The 14,071-nt window shown below is 33.5% G+C and overlaps 1 pseudogene; it reads right to left on the reverse strand.

The window, feature by feature from the left end:
- Nucleotides 1-8,212: 8,212 nt before the first annotated feature.
- On the reverse strand, nt 8,213-8,312 carry LOC122121531 (annotated as a pseudogene).
- Nucleotides 8,313-14,071: the final 5,759 nt, after the last annotated feature.

Here is a 14,071-nt window from a genome sequence, read left to right on the forward strand (position 1 = left end):
TGGTGGAAATTATCCAATTCACCCAGCTATAGATTGAGAAATAAGTCCACTAAATTTTGTCCTGGGTTCTGTCCTCAAGCCTCATAAGTAATTAAGAGTACACATGTGATACCCTGGTGCCAAGCAGTAAGAATATTTTTAAAACAAGTAGACATATATATGACTTAGGCTTGTGAATACCTCAGGAAAAGAATAAAAGAGCAGTGAAGCACAGAGGATAGGTAGAATTTTAACTAGCTACTCAGAGGCTGAATAAGCTTAGCTAGCTACTCGAGAGTCTGAGATCTGAAGACCAATGTTCAATCATGAAAATGCAAGCGATTATCTCAAAATAAAAACACACAACAGAATTGTAGCAGTGGCTGAAGTAGTAGACCACTATCCTTGGGCACAGAAGCTGAGGAATAGTTCCCAGGGACTATCAAGCCTCAACAATGATGAATGCATGCATGAGCATAAGCACATGTTCGTGTGCATATTCATACATGCATGCACACATATACAAACACAAATGAGTATTTCAATGTGAAGTTATTTATTTTTTTTTACCTTGCTGTACTTTATTTCCCTGTATTAGTTCACAAATTAACAAAATCAGCTAAGGACATATTTACATAAAATTCATCATGTTTCTCTAAAATCTACTCTCTTTTTGGAAGCCTGCTTTTATTTGACCCAAAAATAAATTATTCAGGAAGTCAATTCATCACTCTCAAGTCTATAGTATTAGATGATTGTTTAGGTTCCTCTTAGCAATATGATTTTTTGAAATCCTGCATCAAGCAATATAATTTCTTTCACTAGAAGAGAAACCTCTGTCAAACAATTAATAATAGCTTATTCTCCTCCTGACATTCATATGTAGTTTTATTTTCTTCATATATTTCATGATCTCTCTGTGTATGCCAAAGTCTGCGCTTAGCATGTGTATACAATTCATAGATACTGAAATTGCTTTGGAATAAATAATGTTCACCCTGATTATCTTGAAAAAGAAGAATTGGTCTCTTAGCACTTTAGGTAATAACTTGAGGGAAAGAAACAAAAGGAAAAGTGAGGAACAACTCAACACATAGATTCAAATGAAACAAAACAACCCAAGAAAACAAAAATTAATTCAGTACTCAAGAACCTGCAGGAAATGAAAGATTTAAAAAAAATCAGCAATGACAAGCTTATGAAATTCGTGACTACATGGGAGTGAACTGTTGGGAGGATAGTGGCTAAAGCCCAGACTGAACAGAAAGTTCTGTACACAATGCCATGCACCTGTTATTCTAAATTCCAGGAAGAATAACATAAAGAGCACTGAGACCAAGTTCATACACAAGTAGGAAGCCAGTTTCTACCTGAAAAATAATCAGGATAACTTAGGGCTGTGGGCATGACAAAGTGGTAAGACCCATTTAAGGGGCACAAAACATTCAATTCAAACTCTAGTATTAGGGGTAAAAAAAAGCTATGATTTAAATAATTAGAACAATTGTAATACTTGAGTATTTGAGTGGAGAAAAATCCATTAGAGAGATAGAATGAACCCAAGTTCCAATGCTACTTTAGTGATAATGTTTAGTGGTACTTGAGACAAAACAGAGTTACCTTGCAAATGAGCATGGATGTGCATTTGGGTGATGGAAATACTCTACTTACAGAGGTGTAAATTAGATTTTTTGGGTAGATTGTAGTTCTTGAACTAAGAGCCTGGGTGATGTCCTTGAGCTTTTTCTCTCAAGGTTACCACTCTAATACTTTGAGCCACAGTTCCAATTCTGATTTTCTGTTGGTTGTTTGGAGATAAGAGGCTCATGGACTTTCCTGCCCAGGATGGCTTCAAACCATGATCGTCAGATCTCATCCTCCTGAGTAACCAGGATTCCAGGCATGAGCCGTCGATGTTTTTAATAATTCAGTAATTTGTATAGTTACAGAAGTTATAAATTATCATTGTAACCTGTGTATATATGTGTATGTATAGATCAATGCATACAGTTAGAAATATATTGACATATTTTTGCATCTACAGTAGATTTATGAAATCATCCCTTCATTATAAAATAAAATGGAAACAAATTTAATAAGGAGCAAAACAAAGGGAATTGTTACACGTTACTACTTGTTGAATGGAAGATGAATTGTGAGAATCAGTTTGGTAAAACCATCTCTACTTTAACAAAATGGATAATTGTTATTAATTTCAATCAACTTTGGTGGGGTGGAGTATTGGATGAGGGGGTGGGGGAGGCTGGGAACGGATGTGAAGGGTAAACAAAGGAGGAGGCTGCAATGCTTGATAAGAAATGTACTCATTATCTTGCCCATGTAATTGTAACTCCTCTGTACAGTATGTTCACAAAAAAATAAAATAAAATAAAAAATAAATAAAAAAGAAAAAAAGTGTAGGGAAAAGTTATATAAAGATCCATTACACTTAAATCATGATTTATTGAATGGAAATTCCCTTGTACAACTAGTTAAGATAATAAAAATATAATTAAAAACAATGGAGACATCTGATCTTAAACTGTGTTCTCTTAAACCATGAGTCAATATAATAGTTTCCTCCTCAGAAATTTTCGTTGCAGGTATTTTCCTCATAGTGACAGAAAAATGATCAATGCATTGAATATCAATACATCACATTGCACATCAGAAAGAGACACAATAAAAATCAGAGTAAAAATGTTAGAATTCACCACATGATAAAATAACAGGTAGAATGTGCCAAATGCTAATTGATTATTTTTCCAAGTACTCTACCTATGGTATCTAATTTAATCCTCAGAATAATTCCATAAAGTGGAACTACTTACATTTTTAATTCTCAGATGATGATATTGAAGTCTTCAGATTTGTAATTACTAGTACAACATTGCACACATGGTAAGTGTTAGCCTGAGGTCCATCCCCGACTGTATCAATTAACCTCATTCTATTTTGTGACTAAAATTCTAGGAAAAATTCCCAGAATTATTGTGTACACTCATGATATTTCAGTTTATCTTTGTTAGAAAATAGGGAACTGTAATATGAAAACTCGAAGTTCAGAATCAATGCATACCTCCCTGGTGAAAGGAACTGCTAAAGTATAACATTCTTGATTTCTAGGTCAAAATAGCAGAAATCATATTCTATCCCTTCACTCAACACTACACTGCCTGGGGACCCTAACTCTGTTTAACACTGTCTTACTGAAAGAATGGCCTCCCCAATTCCTGATGGAAACAGACTGCAGGTCTTATGGACCAATCATTTCCACATTGTAGCTCAACTAAGTTGTTTACCATTAGAAGTATTTTGATTGCTTTTTATACCCAACATTTTGAGACAAAGGTACTACTTTAAAATGCTATTAAAGCAAGACTGATATAAAAATCACCTTTGACCCCAGATAAATAATTTACCTTTCATGTACCCAAAAATGCAGTCTGACCTATTATTAATGTTAGGAATGAGAGGATAGAAAATCATAGACAACAAGGCCTAAGCATGAATTAAAGCCTCTCCAACTTGTGAATACAATTGGTTTAAAAAGACATTAAGGGCTGGGAAGGTGGCTCAGTGTTAGAGCGCTTGCCTTGCCTGCATGAAGCCCTGGGTTCGATTCCTCAGCACCACATAAGCAAAAAGAAAAAAAAACCAGCAAGTGGTGCTGTGGCTCAAGTGGAAGAGCGCTAGCCTTGAACTGAAGAGCTGAGGGACAGCGCCCAGGCCCAGAGTTCAGGCCCCACTACCAGACTCCCCTACCCCCCAAAAAAAGACATCAATACTACTATATTTGTTCAAAATTTCTTATGATACTGAAGATTCAATTGTAAACTGTTAACACTTGAAAATAACTCATTTTCTTGGGAGTAGGAAACAAAACACAAAATTAATCATAATCATTTTCAAAGACATTTATTTATACTACAAATTCACTCTTATAACTACAAAGATTCTAAAAATAACTGAAGCATAGTGTCACGAAGGACATAATTTAACTTCATCATATACATTCAAAGGACTTTGCTAATAGAAAATAAATTTATACTAATAAGTAGCTCACCCAATTCACTTCCATATTTTAATCTATATCTTTTATTTTCATAAACTGGCTTTTCATAAAATGATGCATAAAAAGCCTGTATACCCACTTACATTTTCAGATTTTAACAATGTTTATTTCAGAAATGTCTTTAGCTGTATAGTCAATGAACTGAAATAACACTAAAATATTCAAAGGGTTTTCAGAAATTGCAAGATTCACTCTGGGATGTTATTTATATTGGAAAAAATATTCAAAAAGCCTTATTTCTTAACGTTGTGATAGTTACTCCCACAAAAGTACTATTAATGAAGAAACCTTTGTATGTATAATACAACTTCAAATGCATCCACAATCTGGAGGTGACACATGCTTTTTTGTTTGTTTTTGCAATGTATATCTAACAAACATATCCACAATACTAATTTTCAGTCAATATGATGGGATATTCAAACCTAAAAAATACGGGGTTTATTATCTTAGTGTGAATAGATACAATCTTACAAAGAAAGCTATTTTCAACAGAAATTCGGAAAGAGTTTATCCACCTTGAGTTTCACAGGAATAACTGGAGAGTAATGCCTGTTTGGTCAAGTTGGTCAAAATTACTCTATGAGTATATCTTAAAAGTATATCCAATTTAAGAGGTCAAATACATATTTTGTACTGACAGTCATCTTACAGCAATAACTTACTACCTAATTATATGTGTATCTTCTTTCCTAGCATATACTAAGAGCTGAAAGTGATCTCTTTTATCTAACTTAATGGTGTAAATGCTTTGATTATGATGATGTTATTATTTGACAAATAAAATGTACAAAAGGGTGGTTCCACTGAAATGACAGGACAGAAAACTGATAAATAACAATATTGCAACATAGCTCTTTTCAGCCTCACTCTGTCCACATTGGCAAGCAACATTGCAACCTCACACACACACACACACACACACACACACACACACACACACACACACACACGTGCGCACATGTACACACACATATACATGAATGCCAAATTCATGGTTTATTGTACAAAAAAGTTCAATTAAAATATTAGTGATTAGGAAAAATGATAATTTGACTTATTACAAAATAATACGTAATCCAATCACCATGGTTGTTACATTTTACCTGTCTCTCCACATGTGACCACTTAATTTATTTTTAGTTCATTCATTCATTCATCATTCATTAGTTTGGTGCCAATACTGGAGCTTGAACTCAGGGCCTAGCTTTGTCACAGAATTTGTTATGTTTTTGTTTTAGTTTTCTCAATGCTAGCATTTTACTGCTTATACTCAAGCTCCATTTCTAGCTTTTGCTGGTTACTTTCAAACCAGAATCTAATGTTCTTTTTTGTCTGGTTTCAAAGCACAGTCATCAGACTTCATCTTTCTGATTAGGTAGGATTAAAGACCTGAGCCACCCGTGTGGCTCTTAATTTTTCCTGTACATATGTAATGCGCATACTTAGATAGTAATTTAAAACAGAGAGCATAGAATCAAGATGTACAGTGATGATAGTTTCCTGTCAGAAATTCAAGTTAGTAATGTAAATTTCTTCTTAAGACCATACACAAAAAATACTTAAGAAGAAATCTGATGATGTATGTGTGTGTATGTGTGTGTGTGTATGTGTGTGTGTGTGTGTGTGCTGTTGCAATATGTTCCACATATGAGCACTGTGCAGCAGTGTCCAGCCATTCACAGTTATTGCATGAATATCTGCCTTGAGATACCAACTCATGGGCAATGTCTAGGTGTCCACTGTAGGCTTGGCGATGAAGAGGGGTATACTCATCCTCATCCCTAGTATTCATATAAGTGGCCCTTTTGGAAAGTACTCTCCACACTGTAGTAAGCTGCAAGACAAGCACTCTACCACTGAACCACCTTCCCAGCCCAAGGATTAAGATTCTTGTCTGTAATTTGGTCAAAGCTATGTCTCTTTACGTAGGCGACTAAAAATGTATTTACTAATTTCAAGTAAATACATAAATTCTATTTCCATCTCTTCTAAAAAATACAAAAATTGTTTGCTCTGTAAATTGATTATAAGCATGGATTTTGTGGCTAGCTATGCCATTTCACATCTGTATCTCTTTTCCTCTTTCTCTTTCATGGTTCCCATAGACAATATGTTTGCTCCATAATTATCCAAATTTATTTTGCTTTTATATTTTTAGTTGCATCATTTCACTTTCTGCTCTGCCATTTCCCAGAATAGCACCACATAAACAGAAAAATCCAGAAATGGTTCTGTGGCTCAAGTTGTAGAGCGCTTGCCTTGATTTGAAGAGCTAAAGGACAGTGCCCAGGCCCAGAGTTCAGGCCCCACAACTAATTTAAAAAGAATCTAAATACTTGATAATTCTACTAACGGATCTGACTGAAATCAGTTGAATCACACTTTTCCTATACAATGAAGGAATAGGTCCAGGCTGGGAAAGCAGCTACAGAAGGCAGGCACATTGTATCTGTGACAAAACTTTGTGGAAAATGGAATCGAAGATTACTTACTGGTGATTCACTTGCACTTGAAGCATGATTCTGAACTATTGCTTGCTGATTCTGAACTATTGCTTTGATCATTATATTTTCCAAGAAGAAAAAGTGAAATTTAATTGATAGTAAAGGACTACTAACACATTTTGACTTCTCATTAAGCATCTTCAATCATCAAAATCACTTGAAGGCAATAGACAGGCCTATTTTTAGATGAAAACAAGTGTCTTTAAAAAAAAACAAGAATTTAGGTAGTCATACAAAGGACTTCTTTTACTACTGCATTATACATTTTTTTCTAATGTTGGATACCAACATTAGAAAGCTACTAGAAAGCTCTTAAAGCCCATATGTTGAATAGTGAGTTATCTTACACTATAACATGGTATTTCCCAAATCATTTACAAAGAAGGCATTGTTTCCTATTTTCTCGCTCCTAATATAAGCTGCACATGAAGACAGCAAGGGTCCTAATGTTCAGACAAGGAACAAGGTGAAAAAGTGAGGAATGGTATCAATTTCAAGAAAAAAATGGAGTAGGATCCAAGCAAATTTCTTCTTTGGGATGTCGAAATTAAACGGTTTACTATGGTGTGGAGACTACTTTCCAAAAAGGCCACCCAGATGAATACTAGGGATGAGGATGACTATACCCCTCCTAATATGGAAGCCTAGAGTGGACATTTAGACATTGTCCATGAGTTGGTAGCTCAAGGCAGATATTCATGCAATAACTCTGAATGGCTGACACCCCTGCACAGTGCTTATATGTGGAATAATACCAGAGTGGCAGATACCAATCCCCAAACTAAAGGCCTCTTGTCCGCCTTGCATGTTGCTGCTGGGAATAGAAATAGAAAAGATACTCTGTTGAATCATTATATCAAACCAGGTTTGAAGAACAGCTTGGAAGAAACTGCATTTAATATTGCCAAAAGGATAAGTATGTATCACTACCTCTTTGAAGTTGTGGAAGGCTGTACAAATTGTTCTCCTAAGTCATAATGGTTTGGTTAAGTTTCTTAAATTTCAAAAATGCCAGTCCATCCTTTGTGTCCCTATAATTTTTTTCACAATACAAAGCAACAGCAATATCTTACTTTAAAAATTCATGGATTCCATGGTATTCTTCCAAGTGATTTGCCTGACTCTGATGTCAAAATGTATTCAAGAGTTTTTTGTATACATCTATAATGATTTCTGCAGAGTTTGTGATTTTTTTAATCAGAAATAATTTTAACATATCTGTTGAAATGAATAGTATAGAAACTAAAGATGTTCCTAGTGCTTTTGGGAAAAAAATATATCTATGTTTGTACAATATCCATAATCTATTTCATTCGCTCCTAGATATAATATTTTGAATTCTACATTTTTATATAATGTATAGTTTCATCAATAAATGTGTCCTTTCAGATTGCATTCCATATAGAAGAAGTTTAAGATTCCATTTTTCCTAGGTCCTTATATTATTTTATTTCTTTGGGATAAATTGACAATGTTATCTAATTTCAAGTTTTGTAAAGGTTATGCTATGTAAAGACCTTTCTAAGGTGAAGATTTAATACACTGATGTCAAACTAACCTTTAATTCTATGAATTACATGTATTGTTCCACTTGTATTTTTGTAATCAACTTTTTAATAACTATTTTTATATTTCTTGCATCAGAAGAATGAAATATATGGAATACTTCACAAATTTTCATATCATCCTTGTGCAAGTGCCATGTTAATCTCTGTATTATTGTAATTTGGGTAGAGCTGCTGCTGAAGCATGTAGTACCCTCTAAATTTAAGTACTTAATGATGCAATCTTTATACAGGCATATATCCATGGTTGCCTATTTGTAACAAGGAACCCTTATTGTTCCTTAAAATGCGATTGATCTTATTTCTCTAAAATTCTGTGTATAGTGGAAAAGCTTATATCATTTGGTCGATTGATCATATTTACAATTTTTTGTCAATGACTACTTTGTCATTTTCATTTCAAATTTGATCATACTTTGAAGCCTTTACAGCTAAGTGCAAAGGTGATGGCTTTTCAAGTACTTATTTATCAACTGAGTTAGCTTTGTAGAGCTAATGGATTCAAAGTAAGCCTTGCTTGAGAGCTACTTCTAAACTTCTGCAGCTTAACATTTCCCAAATGAGGTCTTGCTGGGACAAATGTCTACCTGAACCTTTAACCTTCTTCCTTGTAGGAACAGACCAACCAAAATATCTTACCCTGACAGCATAGATTGTCTTACTGGAACAAAACTAACCTTAGTTACAAGGGATCATAGAGAGATGAACAGTTCAGACAGAATTGTTCAGAATGGAAGGTATTTTGTCAAAATATAATTGTTTATTATACTTATCATTTCAAAAGTAGCTAAAGCCAAAAAGGTGAAAAAATTTTCATATGCATGATTACCTACTCTCCTGGCCTGTCTAGCATCCAACCAGGCAGGAACTTACACTACTGACTCTCTATCACCAAATATTTCCATAGCTCCTGGAAAAGTCCATGTTTCTCCTCGAGATTAGGCCTTAAATTGGTAATGTTTTAATCACAGTGTTTCCTCTTGCCTCTAGGCTGTAAATCTACAAATGGTAAAGCTTTAAGTCTAACTCTACCAAACACTGAGGTAGAGATAATGGAATAATACTTTAAAACAGAGTTGCCTTTGATTCCCTAACCACAACACAACAATGCAAAACAATTTTTATATTATATATACTTATATATTTTATATTTATAAATATAAAATATGTGCTGATTTTAAATTTCACAGAGTGAATCTTAATAGAATTGATAATTTGACAAATATATTGACATTTATTCCGATAAATAGAATGGAATATAAATAATTAGATTTAGGATATATATTAGAATATAAAAAGTATCAATGCAATATCTTCGGTATAAACTTGTGATAAGTTCTAAGTGTTTGTGATCTTCTGAATTCACATGGTAATATAACAGTCTTGTTTTCTGCTAATCTATAAGGGATTTTACTCTGATGCTCTGTTTATTGTTTTAACTCGCTGGTCCCAAAGTGTTTTCTCCATATTTCTGAAGCATTCTTACTGATTATACACAAATTTTGCTGATATGATGTCTAAAAGCTATTATTCTTCTGAAGGACCCACGGATCCGAGGATACAAGTTCCCAGTTATCTGTATCATCAGATAACAAGGGCAAGACTTCTCACATAGGCCCATGCAACATGCCAAAAGAAAATAATTGAAGACATCTCAATTTCTCATTTCCTATAATATTTCAGGACCCCAATTCCTTACAAGAATTAGCAGAATTCAATTGTGAAATGCAAGGCAAGTTAAAATGAAAGATGAGATCACAAAATCTGAGAGAAAGTACTGTAATTCAAACTTTCAATTTACAGATGACCAGCCCATATGAGTGAACAAAATTACAAATGAACAAGATTATTTTAAATACCCCTCTCCTAATGATTAATGAAAGATTTCAGTGCAGCCTAAAAATAGTTTCTGAAATGATAGATCCATAATTGCCCTACCAAGTCTAGGAATACTTGATTTAAAGATCAAATATAATTTAGAAAAACATTAACTGAGAAGATCCTTAGTGCTTCAAATCACTGGTACTTCAGTAAAACTAGGTTCTGTAGTATAAAAAAATGTTGTCATTCTCAAACCAAAGATAACCTATATTTAATCTCCTGAAAGTATATTCATTTTCAAACTATTTAAAATCACATTTGCCAAAATAACACTTGACAAGTAGATGATAGTGACATTACAAGGTTTTCAAGTGTAGGGAGCTAGTTACAATAGAGTTGATTTACGTACCCAGCACCAATAGCAAACAAGTTCAACCATTCATTAATGTGTAGAAATAGTACTCCCCACCATTTGTCCTGTTCAGTAGGTGCCTTCCAGAAATGTGTTAAATAGATCAGCCTCCCATATTTCAAACCCAAATATTAGCTAATAAAGTAAATTTCATCACATAAGAAGGTACATTTTAAAAAGTCACTAATAGTTGCCTTATCATGTGTTGTTTTATATTTTCCCTATCTGTCTAACATAGTAAGAAATATGACTTTAAGTTTTGAATATGGGTACTGATGAGAGATGTGACAAAAATAAAATCTGTCTTTTATTTCTGTCATATTCCTCTAAGTAGTAAATTTTAGTTTTCTTCTTTTTCCAAAACTTATAGGTAGTAGAAAAAATTATCCTATGTAAAATAAAATAATCATACACCATTGTACAAAGCCATTTATAAAAACTGGTAGTTAGGAATAAATTCTAAGCCATTTTTAAATTTTCTTGTTGACTAAAGATTAATCTTCCAAATGAACGAGAATAAAATCATGTCTAAGTGCTTCACATCTCCAGTCTTGCAAATTGTTATTGCAGATGAATGAATTATGGAAATATAAGCTGACATCAGTTCAAGTATATGTGGGAGTGAAACTCCATGGAATGTACATAAACCTTTCAAAGTATTAACAGGCAGTTTAACCGAATGACTATCAGGAAATTGAAACCAGAGAGGAACAATAGTAAAGAATTAGAATGAATGAAAAATGGAACAAGGGGCAAGTACAGCTAGAATACTCAATGTACATATGTAATAAAGGAAGTGCTAAATCTGAACTCAATCTTGGAGAAAGAGTTGGTTGACACTGATAGAAGGAGTGACTCTGATCCAGGAGCATTAGACAATTAGATGGACATATTTAATTGTAACACACTTGCACAACCTTTTGAAATTCAATTAAAAGAAACAACAAACAAAAACACACAAAAATGACAACCAAACAGCAATCTCTAGAGAGTATGAATATGACCTCTCAAAATTTTAAGCAGTTAATGAAGGGCAGTCTTTGGAATAGCAAACAAACTGTTCAAAGAGGGCAGTTTGGGGTAGGGGAGAATTTTGACCAGGTTTAAAAAGATTGTCTAAGGTTATAAATCACCTATATCTTCTGCAAATATTTTCTTCTGCGAGTGCTTTGTCTGAACTGGATACTCCAGTCCTGAGTCACACTTGATAGCTTGTGAAGACAGAATGGAAGAAACAAGATCAAGATCCTATTACTCCACTGGAGAGAAAACAGTCCTCTCTGTTTTCTCTCAATCTCCTCACTACTCCATTTTCATACTTTTAATAACGTCAAGTGATTTTGAATTATATCTTTCCTTCCTTGTTCTCACAAAATAATTGTTCAAAATAATTCATTAAATATTATTTGCCATTATTTTCTATCATGCTGTTTACTTGTTCAAGCGAGTCCATTAAACTTCCCCTTTTCTTTTGGTTGCCACGAAAATCCAACAACTATGTTAATGAGGACCAACGTTAATGCAAAACTTTGTCTCCAAAAATCCAGTCCAAGAACCTATAATCACAAATATTTAGCTATAATTTTTTCTTTTTTCTTTTACCTTGAATTCTTCTTGTGTCTAAAGTGCCCACAAAAATAAGTACTCCACCACTTTTTGGTTCAATCACTTCTAACCTCAAAGATATATTTTGCTAACAAGATGCTGAGAGGAAACCTAAGAATACTCCACTTTTATCTTCTCTCTTAAAACTTTTATCTTCTCTCTTAAGACTCTCCTTAGATACCATATCAGGAACAGTGAAGTTATTCTTTGCAAAATTATTTCAATAGGTTATTTTCCTCTTGGTCTTGTATTTGCTCAACAAGATGTATGGAGAAGAATAGAGTTAAATCACCAATTCCTTGGATGATATTGTCTGTTACAAAGGACAATACTTCTATGTCCTACTTCTATGTCCTCCTCTTAGCTCTTGCCTGATTTCCAATTAATCACAGGTTCTTGGCTTCAATTCTAGTGAAGCTGAAGCACTATAAAACGTCCCCCACTGCTACATCTTCATGGTTTATCTTTGAAAACTCCTTTATTTGGAACTGGAATTTATTTTCATGTCTTCATTCAATTTGTTCTGCATTATACTGAGCCAAATAAGCTCTGTAAAATCACTTTAGGTAGCAAAAACATTAACACAATCTATATCACTATATAAAAATATTTTGGCCCCCTCCACTGCTGAAACCAAAACGCTTAGCGAGGGCTTCTAATAACGTGTTTTCTTACCTTTTCTATTTGCTCAATTCTTTTCTGATCCCCAAACTTTTTGGCTTACGTAATAAAAGAAGTTTTCACTATCTCATGTTAATAAGAATATTATATTTTTGAGCTACTTAGAAATGTGAAATCATTGAAGTATTCAATCAGATTTTTTTCTGTGTTTCAGTGCTTCACGTGCAAAGACATTGTGGAAAGTATTAAAACAGAGAAGTGTAAACTCAATACATTCTTTCATTGTGGAGGACACTTTCTCCCTAAATATTTTGACCCAAATAATCTTTTTAAGAGAATTACTGTTTAGTAATTAAAGGTCAATTCACAAATTTTGATGTCTTATTTTTTAAAAAAAAAACTTTGAATTTAAATTCCCCTACCACCTTGTTTCACACAGTAAGAGTATATTTCCTAGGTAAGGACAATTCTCAGGGGAATCTACAGGATTTACAGCAAGGTTTGTGAGGTTTGTTTGTTTACTGTGAAAATGAGCCACCTTACCCACATTGTTCCCTCTCAGCTAAGTCTCCATGGATTTCTTTGCATGAAAGCCTATTTTCCCAGGCAATTTAAAATTTTCTTAATAGGCTAAGTTAAAAGGTAGAACAATTAAAATTTACCTGTCATAATTTTAAAACACTTTTGAAATTCCTTTATCAGAATCGCAAATTTACCAATCTTAATTCCACGTTTACCATCAAAAACAGTTAACATGTTGTTTTCATGATATAGTATCCATGAAACTATTATTTTCCAGTGGCTTTGTTATGCATATACATGAACATATAAGCTGATGCTGAGCAAAATGAACTCCAAGATATGGAAAGAGATATTTATTTGCAGTTGTTGTTTTTAATGTACTATGTGATTTCTATTTTCCTTGGGTTTTTCCCCTATGGTATAACTCCTACTGTGTTTGATTTTGGTACCCTGTGTATTGTGTATACATTTACCTTAATTGGGGAAGGGAAGAGGAACAACAAAATGGCGAGACATAGGACAAAAGGAAAACCAATGCAATAGCAATACTCACAAGACAATATGTTGGAAATGTACATTACAACGTGTGAGGGGTTTGGGTGTGAAGGAAAAATGTGAGAAAAAATGAGAGAGGGCATAACAAGTTTGAAAAGTTATGTATTCAGTGCCTTACAATTGCTAACCCACTGCACATCACTTTCACATTAAAATTAAATTTAAAAAATAAGCTGCATGAAATAAAATTTCACTGTATTGATATAGTAAATATTATTCTTTATATAGTAACTTTTTAAAAAATCAGTACTATTTGGCATATAATTTGAATTAATTACCCCTTCTTTATCAGAGGGCCATCAACTTGAATGTTATCCAACTAGATAATTTTTTCACAATATACTTGCCAATATTTTAAAAAAAGAATAAATTAGTACTTTCTCATACTAAAAGCGAAAACCATTTAATT

This window comes from Dipodomys spectabilis, unplaced genomic scaffold, assembly GCF_019054845.1.
Source record: "Dipodomys spectabilis isolate Male_0828 unplaced genomic scaffold, ASM1905484v1 ptg000189l, whole genome shotgun sequence".
Lineage (NCBI taxonomy): Eukaryota > Metazoa > Chordata > Mammalia > Rodentia > Heteromyidae > Dipodomys > Dipodomys spectabilis.